The sequence below is a fragment of the Podarcis cretensis genome (assembly GCF_951804945.1).
Source record: "Podarcis cretensis genome assembly, chromosome: 2".
Classification (NCBI taxonomy): Eukaryota; Metazoa; Chordata; class Lepidosauria; order Squamata; family Lacertidae; genus Podarcis; species Podarcis cretensis.
In genome coordinates this window covers 94,450,269-94,463,636 of record NC_137171.1, presented here as the reverse complement: position 1 = coordinate 94,463,636, position 13,368 = coordinate 94,450,269, and the positions used below count along the sequence as shown (strand labels likewise).

General features: G+C 39.7%; 1 protein-coding gene across 5 annotated transcripts in view; it reads left to right on the top strand.

The window, feature by feature from the left end:
- Nucleotides 1-13,368, top strand: part of LOC307206094 (contactin-4) — a 532,821-nt gene that overhangs the window by 109,246 nt on the left and 410,207 nt on the right. The window lies entirely within an intron of this gene.

Below are 13,368 nucleotides of genomic sequence, written 5' to 3'. Positions count from 1 at the left end.
CAAGAGACAATATAATGTTGAATTGTTCACAAACTTTAGCACTGATTGATGGCAAAAAAATCATATGAAAATTGGAGTGTTCTTGATTACTCGTCTTTATTAGTTCTAAAGCAGATGTTCAGATGAAGTTTGCTTTATTCCTAAACAGGAATGTTTACAAAATCAATTCTTTCTAAAAAATATGCATTCAGCGACAGCTTGCAAAATAGTATGCTTTTCCAACCCCAATTGATCTGCCCTGCCTCCCCGTTGGTCAGTGGCTGTTTATAGAAGGAACAAAAGGTTAGAATCATAGAAGTGTAGAGTTGGAGGGAACTACGAGGGTCATCTAGTCCAACCCCTGCAGGAACCTTTTGCCCAATGTAGAGCTCAATCACCCCCATGTAGTTTGACGCAACCTGCATTAGCACAACAAGTTGCAGTGAGCTTCGCCTCCAGCACAACTGGATTGAGTTCAGAACTATGGTTTCAAGTTGTCTTCTTTTAAAGAAATTATAGTCAATATCAATCAACTGCAGCTAAGTAAAAGTGGTAGGTTCAAAACTCCTCTCTGCCATGCTGAGGTTTGCTGATTCCCGCCGCTGCCGTAGTATGTTCATGTTGAATTAAACTATAGTTAAGTGAGGTGTTAAAATGTGGCCTGTAAGTGGCTTCCCTTCATCTTTATCTGGTACTGAAAATTAAAGTGTTGACAGTAGTACCTTCATTCCTTTATAATTGTAGTGAGCTAAAAGCATTTCAGTGATGAAATGGCATTATCCGATTCACACTTTCCTTATAAAATTCCTCAAGAAAGCCATCCAGCTACAAATTCTTGGAAGATTTTATGACCTCCTTTATCTTCCTTGCTGATACAGCTTCCTGTGTAATCCATCTTTCTGACTGGTTATTTATCATGCGGGACCTGAAATCCCATGAGGAAGGTGTTCAGATCTGCAGACTCAGGTTTATTATTGTTAGAATAAATATTAGAAGACAAGGTTTCAAAGGGCTCCTTTTTGCTTTGATTTGGCGTTGTCAGTGACACACCGGTACAAGCAAGTGAGCTATCTTGGGTTTCGCATGTTGCCTAAGAGAAAACCCACTCCTGATATGTTAATACCATATAGTCTGCTTTCCCCTAATCCATTCCCTGTCCACATCTATAAAAGCTTTCAGTGGATGCTGTTTTAAGTATGTGTTTGTTTATTCATGTGTGACTTTATGTCAAAGCAAAGTACACAAGTTGCAGGATAAAAAAATGTCGCATTGTTACATAATTGATCTGTATTAATTAAGTTAAATTACATTAGTTAATATTTTTCAGAGATTATTCATTATAATATATTCCATACATACCCCTTCAATATCACTCATCATGTGAAACCACAGGGCAAGAGGAGGCAGCCAAGGAGTGTTAACTTCTGTTCTTTTATGCTTGAATTCAGTGTGGGATAATGATAGGTAGGATAGGGCCCTCAACCGTCTTACCTGGACCAGTTTTGCTAGGGGTGGTGGCTGTGGTAATTAATACTGCTCCATTTCACACACCACAATTTTTCTTGCATTTTGTCATGATTGGCTTCATGACAACACCTTGCTCTGATTTAGCCTCATTACATGATCAATCAGATTTGTCTGTGTAGTAAACAAAATCTGCCCTTATTCCCTTATGAGGGACACAAGAGCCCTTATAGAGTCCTTTGTAGATTCTCCATTGGTAGGAGAAAATAACAGAGGCCAACCAGAGAATATTGAGAAGCAAAGCAGCTAGTAAGCCTGATCTTTATTGAACTGTTGCAGCAGGGTGCTCCCCTCACACACAGGAAAGGAGGAGGACCCAAGGTGTGCCTGCCCTTATATAGACATTTTAAATTTCCTGCCCTGGAGCTCAAGACCACCCCCCACAAACATCATACCTACATCACAGAAAAGGTGGTCTACAACAGAAATTTGAATGTTTTTCCCCCTGTCTGTCTGTTATTTGATAATGCCTTATCTGATTGCCTTTCCTGGTAGTCTAGCCATTCCTTTGAGATGGTGATTTCCCAATTCCTGAGACAATGGGAAAGTTCCCTGACCCCCTCCCTCCTTGCAGAGAAAACATTTGGTCAGTTTGGGAGTCAAAATGGTTTCAGGACGGTCTTCCTGTGCTGCTCCAGACATGTGGTCCACGTATCTATGTATGTGCTTGGTTGGTACATTTACGATCATTTGTGTGTCAAGGTCCCCAGGGCCACCCCAATAACTCACACATCACACAGAATTTTTTGTTTAAGATTTTTGGCATAATTTTGGCCACAACTTTATTAAAATACAAATTTGTGAGTGGTTGCTTAGGCATTGGTTACGACTATCTGCCCCCACCATGGGGGACAGACTGACATTCCGCATGATGCGAAAGTCAGAATAGGGGAATACACTTGGGGGTAGTGACGGAGCAGGGAACCTGCCCTCACCCCAAATGCAACCAGGAGCTAATTGCTATGGCCCGAGCCCCCTTGACAGAGTGGACAAGCAATAGTTAGCCCCCAATTCCTTTAACGGAATCCCTTGCAGCAGCAGCATTAGAGGGGCAGGCACTCAACCTACCAAGGGCAGGCACTCAACCACTGCCCCTCAACCAACCAAACCATAAACCAATGCCTAACCGCAACCTTACAAGTTGTGACGATTTGCTACGCAGTAGGTTAAAACCAAATGGCCCCAGCCAATCAGCCAGATGGACAAAATTCCTACTGGGCCCCTACCCCAAGAGCAGACGACCCCATGACAGGCATAGCAAGGTCAAAGCGAACAATCCTAATTCTAGGGAGGGGGGACGGGCAATCCGATGCATGGTCGAAAAGAGGAAACCCTAGCCTTGTGCAAGGAGTTTTAGCATTTCTGGCTGTCAATCAGCAATTGGCAACATTAACTTCTTCCCAACAACAAGGGAAGACCCAATCGCATCAGTGGCCAACGATCAATTAGCCCGCCCCCAACTTTGGAGTGTCCTGGCGGCCCCCACTGCAACATGTGCTCTCCATGAAGGAGAACACACTTTATTATATATAAGACCTTATTTTTTTATTTCATCTGTATGATATAATTGAAAAGCCAAATTATTTCTTTTCATATACCACCTTTAAACCATAGCTACCAAGATGATGTACATTTAGAGGGTAATAGGATTCCTGGGACCAAACCAAAGGGTGAATGATAAAAGAAACCTTGAGATTACCCTGTATCCTAGCTTTGGACATTTTGCAGCCTGAGTTCTACAAGCTGACTTATATTTTACTCTGTTAGACATTTTAAAATGGAAAGTGCTGTTGGGCTTCCTACTTCTGCTTGATTGTCTTATCAAATCCACAAATGCTTTTTACTGAGCAGAGAAACTTTTAAGATTTTGTACAAAAAACAATATGCACTCGCGCATATGCACACACATACATTATATGAGATGCATTTCTTATTGAAATGTAGTGAGATAAATCCTTCAGAGTAGTTTCATCAACATTGTTGAAGCCTTTCAGAAGCTAGTGATTTTAGAACTTCAGGCTATATTAACTGCATTGCAAGAATATCATTAGCACACCATAAGGGCAATGTTGGAATTGTCAGAGCATATGCTCCCTCTCATTTTGGCAGAGGGAGTTCACAGAAGAAAAAAGACTTTTTGAAAACACTGGGACTTTTAAAAATGTGTAATTTGATTACCATTCTCTAGTTGATATCTGAATAATTCAATACTTTTATGACTCAATTTGTAACTGCAATTGTGTTACTGACACAAAATTGGAGATTTCTAGGCTTATGAACAAACGTTTCTGAGTCTAAAGTGTTTCCACCTTTTAAACTTACTGAGTTAAGATATTTTCTCCTTTTAAACCTTGCTTACTACTTCTCTTTTTCATCCCCCCCCCCCGTGTGTTCAAATGTTACATGCAAAGTTATCTCTCTCTCTCTTTCTCTCACTTTCATTTTGCTTTCTCAAAATTGTGCAATGTGTTACACTTGCTGCAGTCCTAAATATGCTTACATGAGACTCAGTCACTGCCTCTGAGCAAGAGTTTTGAGCGGATAGCTTTTGTTTTAGTACAAAACATGCAGATTGGATAGTGTTATTCTGTGGAATGGCAATTGGGTTATTGGATCTCTTTAATACAATGTTTGTTAGGAAGAAGTCAAAGGATTGCGTCCACTGTAACATTGTACAGTTTGTAGGCTAAAAGAAGATCCAAGTGTGTCAAGATCAGAAGCCATTTAAGATTAGGTCTTCATGTACAGTGAATCTAGTGTTTTCATGGGCAAATAATTAAAACCAGTGCTATTTTTCTAGAAAAAGAGGTGCTGGAACTCACCTCCCTCGTCCTCTTAGAATGGCAATGGCTCATACCTGAGAGGTGCTGGGGCTGAGTTCCAGTGAGTTCTGGGTAAAAAGAAAAACAAAACCTGATTAAAACTGTCAGCCCATCATGACTATTGAACAATGCTTAAACAATGGTTTGGGACACAAGGGGATGCGGGTAACGCTGTGGTCTAAACTACAAGGCTCTTGGACTTGCCGGTTGCAAGGTCGGCAGTTCAAATCTGCACAATGGCCCAGCTCCTGCCAACCTAGCAGTTCAAAAGCATAGCAGTCCAAGTAGATAAATAGGTACACTGTGATGGGAAGGTAAACAGCGTTTCTGTGCACTGTGGCTTGTGTCACGATGTTGCATTGCTCCAGAAGCAGTTTAGTCATGCTGGCCACATGACCCGGAAAGCTCTCTGCAGACAAATGCCAGCTCCCTAGGCCTGAAAGCGGAGATGAGCGCTGCACCCCAAAGCTGAATTTGACTGGATTTAATTGTCCAGGGGTCCTTTACCTTTACCTTATCTTTATCTTACCAAGCTTGTGATTAAGCTATCTGATCTGCAGGCAAGGCCAGAACAAGCATAGAGGAATGGACAAGGGCTTGGCTGCATGCAATAAATATAATCACCACTTTTGAACTTTTGTCTTTGAAATGAGAAGATGAAAGTTTGCTGCTTTCTTGTTAAAAGAGTGTGGCCTTTTGGGAAGATTGTTAATTACAATAATCTTCAAACAAGGCAGAAACTGTCCTTAAGGTAGTGAGGATTAATAGCAATGCAAATAAATGATCTCTTTGTATGTATACACCATGTTAAAAGCCAAGAGAAGCCGAGGATCAGTCAAATGGCTGGTAGGATTCATCTGATGAATTATCCTTTCAGGCTTATCAATACAGAAGGAGAACAATGGACAAAAACATTACTATAATGAATGAATGTAGCAGTGAAATGGAATGGAACATCATTGTTAGCAAGAGGAAAATCTTTCCAATGCAAACATAAGCTAATACACTACAGCATAATATAATTGCCATTTTGATAATCAGAAGCTTGCTATTTAAAATATGCTGCCTTTTCAGTTGTATGAGGGAAAAACATCTAATACAGGTCTATGTTTTATTTGTATATTCAAATTATGAATAAGAGTCCTTGACTTAAAAAACATTTTGCAGGAAAAAAATAGTGATAAATTACATATTCCCAAGGCAAACTGTTCCTTTAAATACAGTTCATTGCAACAAAAGCAAGTAGAAAGTTATTAAATCTTTTGGGAAGTGGACGCTAAGGAATGTCATGGGGAATATTAAAACTTATTGTCTCAAGTTAATAAAATCAGCAGAAATTCAGAATTTATCTTTGGTCTGTGATAAAGAGCTGAGATACCATTAAAAAAAATGAACTGAAAGGGGGTAGGGAGTCAGGCATGCAAGTAATAATATCATAATCCCCAAATACTTTCATAATCCTTCTTGAGACGAGCTGCCTCTTTTTTCTTTAACCTAGTGTTCAGATTTGCAGCAAAAAAGAGAATAGCAAGAATTCTTATAAAGCAAGATTTATCAGTCTGCTTAACATTAAGGCCTGATAATAAGCTTCATTAAAATCAGTGGGAGTGGCCTCTGCTTTGCATGAGTTGCCATATTCAACAGAACTGAGACGTAAATTTTGAAAAAAATTATTTACTGCTGGCAGAACTGATACTACTGTGGTAAATTTCTCAAACACATAACTATTCCAAACCTTAATCCCACAACTACCTAGCCCAGTGATTTGAGAAAGGGGTGTCACTCCAATTTCTGATCCTAGCCATACTCAGTTGCTGTGTACTGTTACCAGAAAGCCTGTTCCGAGTGTAGCCAGTGCTTTCTGCCCTCTGATTAAATTTAATGATAGTTACACATAAACAAATTTAAGAACATAAGAGCCTTTCTGGATCATACCAAAGACCCATCTAGTTTAGCATTCTGTTCTCGCAGTGGCTAACTAGACGTCTATGAAAGACCTGCAATCAGAACTTGAGTACAAGAATACTCTCCCCACTGGAATACTGAAGGATTCTGTCTCCAACAGTGGAGATAGAACATCATAACTAGTACCCATTGATAGACTTATCTTCCATGAGCCTACCTGACTGGGTGTACGATAATGTGAAATCATTATATGGGCAGTGATTTGATTGTGCTAGTTTTAGGAAGAAGACCACATTTAAAAATAATAAAGCAAGATTGCAGATTTGTCATCTGTAAACCTTTTATTTGGCCCTGAATAATTTTGCAGCTCTTCATGGTACGATTTGAAGCAGATTTGGCACAGTAGGGCACAACCCATGACCCAATAGGGCATGCATGGCTCACAAGAAATTCATAGAGAATTCCTATCATCCTGCTCATTATTTCCTATTATTCTAACAGCGTTTAGCTTTGAATAGCTCCATGTATTTCTGTACTGAAAATTTTCTTTGCTTCAGACAATGAGTTCAATCTCTGCCTTTGTGTCTCCCCTGCAAAGTAACCAGAGTTCAACTGTGGATAAATATAAGCTGAACACCTAAAGCAAATTACTTGATCCTATGAAAGAGTGGCAGATCCAGCCTTTTATTTTATTTTATTAAATTTGAATTTGAAACTCTGAATTTACATTCTTTTGCCACATGGATGTCATCAACTTAATAGGAAAAAAAGGTAAAGGACCCTTGGATGGTTAAGTCCAGTCAAAGGCGACTATGGGGTTGCGGCGTTCATATCGCTTCAGGCTGAGGGAGCCGGCGTTTATCCACAGACGGCTTTCTGGGTCATGTGGCCAGCATGACTAAACTGTTCTGGGAGCAACGGAAGACCGGGACGGAAACCAGTGTGCATGGAAATGCCGTTTACCTTCCCGCCGCAGTGGTACCTATTTATCTACTTGCACTGGCACGCTTCTGAACTGCTAGGTTGGCAGAAGCTGGGACAGAGAAATGGGAGCTCACCTCATCGCGGGGATTTGAAGCACCAACCTTCTGATCGGCAAGCCCAAGAAGCTCAGTAGTTTAGACCACAACGTCACCTGCATCGATCTAGTGACTTACCTGCAAATGTTATTATAGAGAGAGCATCTTGATTACTTCTGCATAGATATAATTAGGATTCTGCCTCTTGGAGAAATCTGGGACCAAACAGTTAGTTTATGTGGATGCCTAGCACTTCTGAACTGCACTTCTGGATCACTTTCCTAATCGTGACCTATTATAAGAAACACTCCCATTATAACAAATCCTTATAATTTGTTTTCTTAAGGGTCAGAATTTTCCTGCTTTGTGGGCAGCACGTACAGTAACAAGCCAAAGAGTGACAATGACTTGATAGTTGACTTGTAGAGTTTGATGGCACACATACAGAAGCAATCAGTTCTGTACAATTTGATTCAGTAATAATGGTAATTTAAAGACAGGCTCTGTTGTTTTGACAAATATCAGTAAATAGCAGTGTACACCTCATCAAGTTGTTCCTATTCGATTACATTTAGGAAAGACTTTTTAATAGGTTTTTAAAAACTTTATTTTAATTATTTTTACATTGCTTAATAGAAGGGAGGAGGATGCCATTAGGTACTACATTTAATTATGATATATTGTTTAATGTTGTTTATAAACTAATTCATTTATCAAAGATATCCCTTGAACACTGCATATCTCATGAAGTTTGTAAAATGCTTCCCAACTGTCTCAGTTACTTAAAAAAAATAATAATCAACTATTTTGCAACGTGCATGTCAAGGGAGCCACAAACAGTGGCTTGGCTTAATACCCTCTCTAATTTGTGCAGAAATAGATTGAGAAATTCATGTGGTTCTCCCCTTCTTCAAAATGATACATAAGCAAATGAAGATTCCACCTCTTCCTTGAGTCTTTGGGAGAGGTTTTATCTCATTTGTGAAGCAATATGGAGTTCCTACTGCTGTTTCTAATGTTGTCCAGAATACAGTGAAAATGGTAGGAACCCTTCCGGCTCCATCTTTGTCAGAGGCATGAGGACAAGATAGTATCTGATTTATGCTGTGGTCTAAAGGTAAAGGTAAAGGTACCCCTGCCCGTACGGGCCAGTCTTGACAGACTCTGGGGTTGTGCGCCCATCTCACTTAAGAGGCCAGGGGCCAGCGCTGTCCGGAGACACTTCCGGGTCACGTGGCCAGCGTGACATCGCTGCTCTGGCCAGAGCCAGAGCCAGAGCCGCACACGGAAACGCCGTTTACCTTCCCGCTGGTAAGCGGTCCCTATTTATCTACTTGCACCCGGAGGTGCTTTCGAACTGCTAGGTTGGCAGGCGCTGGGACCGAGCAGCGGGAGCGCACCCCGCCGCAGGGATTCGAACCGCCGACCTTTCGATCGGCAAGCCCTAGGCGCTGAGGCTTTAACCCACAGCGCCACCTGCGTCCCTTATGCTGTGGTCTAGAGAAGGTTAAAGACAGCATGAAATACTCCTGTCATTTCTTTGTTTCTTCAAATTCCAGCAAAATCCCAAAAAGCGCTGGTGGGAATCTTCCTTGCCACAGGCCCCTGCCAGGGGCATTAGCAAGGCAACATGTACTTGTTCGTACCTGTGCCAAACTCTTATGTACCTCTGTAGCAGTTGGACTTTCATAGAATCATATAATTATAGAGCTGAAAGGGACCCAGATGGTCATCTAGTCCAACCTCCTTCAATGCAGGAATCTCAACTACATCATACATGACAAATGGCCATCCAACCTCTGGTATCCAACCCAGGCAGCAAAACGTAGGATAGCTCCAAAGTGTTGAAAGTTCCTAAATTATTTGTATAGGAACACAAGGATGGCTTGTAGAAAGAAAGCAATGCGATCTGAGCTTGAAGCAACCAGCTCCGATCTCTTTACATGCAGGAGCTCACATGGTAGGTGGAATAAACAATAGACTTGTCTTCCTTCTTCCCAAGGTGAGGGTGAGTGACCTAGCTAAGACTGGCAGACAGCTTACTCTATGGCATTAACCCCTTAATGCATTAATTAGACTTAAGCATTTTGTTTATATGAGGCTGGTTATCATGCAACTTCACCTTTCCTTCTGCATCTCCCTGCAAGCTGTTCTTGAAGATTGGGGACACCTTCCAGAATGACTGGTGATATAGTAGGAGTGGGAGATGAAAGGCGATTTGCTGAAAATAGGGGATTCCCACATCCTATCCCATATTCAAGCAGCTGAGCTTTCTTCTCACTACAATGCAGTCTTGGGATCCAGACCACTGTATGTGTGTGTTCCCTCAGAAGCTGAATCAATACAGCATGATAATGCAATAGCTTGTTCTATGTTACAGATGAGAATACACATCCTTTTGAGGTTATGTTTTTTGTTAAAAACGTGTGCATTTCATTGGTTCATCACCACTTAATTGCCTTGAGCAACTTCAAATATTCTGCAATTCCTTCAAACACATAAGTGATTCCTTTGGGTTGAAGAGGCAAAATCTACAGTACATTAAGTCTGATTTTTCAGTGAAATTAATGTGTTTATGTAGTGCTTTTGCATGACCTAGGGACTCTCCCCAAATCAATAAAAATCTGAGGCTTTGCCCAACCCCTAAGAAAAGGCTTCCCACCTAAAAAAAAACCTGGCTATGCCTATGCCACTCTGACATAATTTTGGGAAAAAACCTGTTTATTTTCCTAAACCTTTAAGTGGGAAACTTAAGAAGTTAGTTGTGTGTGTGTGTTTGTTTGTTTGTCTGTTTATTTTTAACAGAGAAGGTGCAAATTCTTTAAATACAGGAGTAAGATCGTATTCTGGCACCACTCTATTTAGTCTTCCTGGTGTTTTCTTACCTGTTAATTTTTGTGTTTTATATCATCTTTCACACAATGGAAAAGCCACTTCTGGAAATCTATTGGAATCTAGCAGAAGTTTAGTGCTCATTTCTATGTTGATTGTTTTCAGGGGGGAAATCAATTTGCATTCCCGCTAACTCAGGAAGTCTCAGGAGTTTTGCATTGCAATTTCACCATAGTTTTCATGATCATGTCACCACTGCTCATATGACAAAAATTGGGGCATACAATTATTTCCTTTGGAATTTTCTGTGACGTGGTGGTACAGTTCCATAAGTACAGTGTGACATTCATGTTAGAAATAAGAAAAGAAAAAAGGTAAAGGTAAGGACCCCTGACAGTTAAGTCCAGTTGCGAACAACTGGGGTTGTGGCACTCATCTCACTTTACTGGTCGAGGGAGCCAGCGTTTGTCCGCAGACAGTTCTTCCAGGTCATGTGTCCTCATAGAAGTGCATTGGGTATAACTGCTTTCCTTTGTCTTCAACTTCCTAATTTTCTCAGTCTGTAACTTTTCGCAGTTTCTCTTTTAAAACTAATATTTTTTGTCTCCACTTATCTGTATCTCTTATGTGCAAATAAACAGACATTTTTTTAAAAAACCCTCACACTATTAATTGAGCACTGTGTTGTTGCATACCATGTCAAAATACCATCAAGTGCAGCTGAGGGAAACATGATTGATCAAAGTGTGACTGAAGATAGCACACAATGAACAATTCATGTCTGGCCTCTTCCCACAAATTAATAAACAGCTCTAGGTAACATGTACCTGCTTAATGTTGAATAATATGTTAATAGGCGAATGTGAGACTTGTGAGTTTTGTAAAATAGTACTACTTGCTTTTAGAGGTTATGTATGCTTCTCCAATTATATTTTTGAAGACAACATATCTGGCTTGCCTTTTGCTTATCCAGCACTAATAAGTGAACTTAGTATTTGCTGTTGGCTATATTTTAATGCTATTATTATTAGGCCTTGAGAAAAAAGAAGATAAATTAATTTGTTATGTATAGTATGCAAATGTGATGTATAGTATGCAATATGTATAGTATGCAGATGTATAGTATCTGTTTCTGGACTCTCTTACATGAGGCTTTGGAAAGAGTCCATTTATGTGTTTCTGCAAGAAAATTATCCTCAAATAGAAACCCATCTCTCATGTTCATGATCCTCTGAATAGCTTGGTACTATCAGTTGTCTGCAGTCAATGAGAGTTGCAGTCACTCTACAAATAACAGAACTGAGCTCTGTAAGCTTACGCAAGCTGAAGAAATCCCCTTTTATATCTTCTTTGAAGGATCCTTTTATAAACATAAATATCATGGGGTCAGGAGCAGCTCAGCTGCAGTGATCTTATGATATTTTCCCAGGTAGTCAGGTTTGGTGACATTTGAAAGAGCTGACTGGTCTGTGAGTGGGTAAGAGTAGGCATGTTGCTGTGGAGGTATGGGGTGTGCTCCCTATTGCTTTCATTCGTGTTTAATCTTGGCAAAGCAAAAGGAAATCCTTCCTGATGGAAATGTTTGGGTTGTGTGTGTTTTGTATCTCTATTTCTTGAAAATAGACAAGAGCCCACCTTTTTCATTTGCAAAATTAGCATCTTTACAAGTGTGATTTCAAAAGGAAATAGCTATTTTGACAGTACATCAACTTAAAAAAGTATCTGTCAGTGTTCATATAATTTTTTTTTCTCAGTATGGGGAGACAACCCCATCAAGACTAAGGACTGAGTATTGTTCCTGAAAATGAGGACCGAGAAGAACAACAGGTTTTGAGAGGCAGTTGATGAATTTTGCATTATGTGCATTAATACTTTTCAGCAAACCGAAAACGGCTTGCCCATATAAGCAGTAGGCACATAAGTAATACATTCTCTCCATGGAGTTAGGATCCTGGGTGGGCAGGCACTTCAGTGTGAATGAGGCTCATGACTCTTTGTGGCATTCCTAGAAGTGATAAAGCCCTATTTGCATGACTATTCTTTGCCAGATGATAACCTTTTCTGTTAAGAGTTTGGTATGTAATGCCGAAAATTTATTAGTTGGGAATGCTGATTTGAGGAAATAATACTTAACATGAGGAAAATAAATACTCTGAAGCCCGATTTCCACATCCCCACTCATCACTGCTTTCCTCCCCCTCCTTAATTCCGCTCCCCCCCCCCCAAGCCCCTTCAGCTCAGGTTTCCTCCTCCAGACAACGGTATTGAATGCTGATTAGATGATAACCTATTCCTCTGACAGAAAATGTTAAGGTCATTCCTTCCACATTCTGAAAGTATGGCCTGTTTATTTACTTGTACCAACTGTGTCAATTGCCCAGTTATATGTTGCTGTGTCTTGGTATTGTAGGCTTATTCTCCCCCTTTTTTAAAAAAAATTTTATTAAATTTTGACATAGATATATTTCACAAACATACAAAAGACAAAATGAAAAAGGAAAAACAGAAAAAGAGAAAAAAACAAACAAACAAAACATGAAATACATACAACTTTGATGACATTGATCGACTTCCCTTTATCTCGATTTCGGAAATTATTATCTTGTTTATCTATCTGCTGCGTCTATTCCTTAATAAAACTTTTTACGTAGTAAACGTTGTCTCATGCCTACTGTGATTTCTATAAGTACATATGTGTTTCTGATCAACATTTTAATTTTCCCCTTGTCTCTATTTCCATATATATCTTAAATTTATCCCATTCATTGTTAAATTTTGCACTTCTTTGATTTCTTATTTTCTGTGTCAATTTAGCCAGCTTCAAATATTCAGATAATTTAAGTTGCCACTCCTTTAGTGTTGGGATTTTTGGTGTTTTCCAGTGCTGTGCTATGAGGGTTCTGGCGGCCACCGTTGCATATTGAAAAAAGGTTCTATCTTCTTCTTTGATATCCTTACCAATTATCCCCAGCAGGAAGGCTTCGGGTTTTTTAACAAACGTGTATTTAAGAATTTTTTTTAATTCATTATAGGTGGATTCCCAAAAATTTTTTTTATTCTCCCTTTTTTCATTTCCATCAATGCAAGTAGTCTAGTATAACCAGCGCTACTAATATATCCAGAGTTCTTTGTTCTGAGCATAAAAAAGAGGCACCCAGTAACTGATATGTAGGGAAAATAAAACATTTCAAAAATAAATTTCAAAAAGGAGACACAGCTCAGCATATTTTGTACAAGGAGCTCCTGCATTTCATTAATGATGTTTTCAGTAATATTCAGTATTAAGC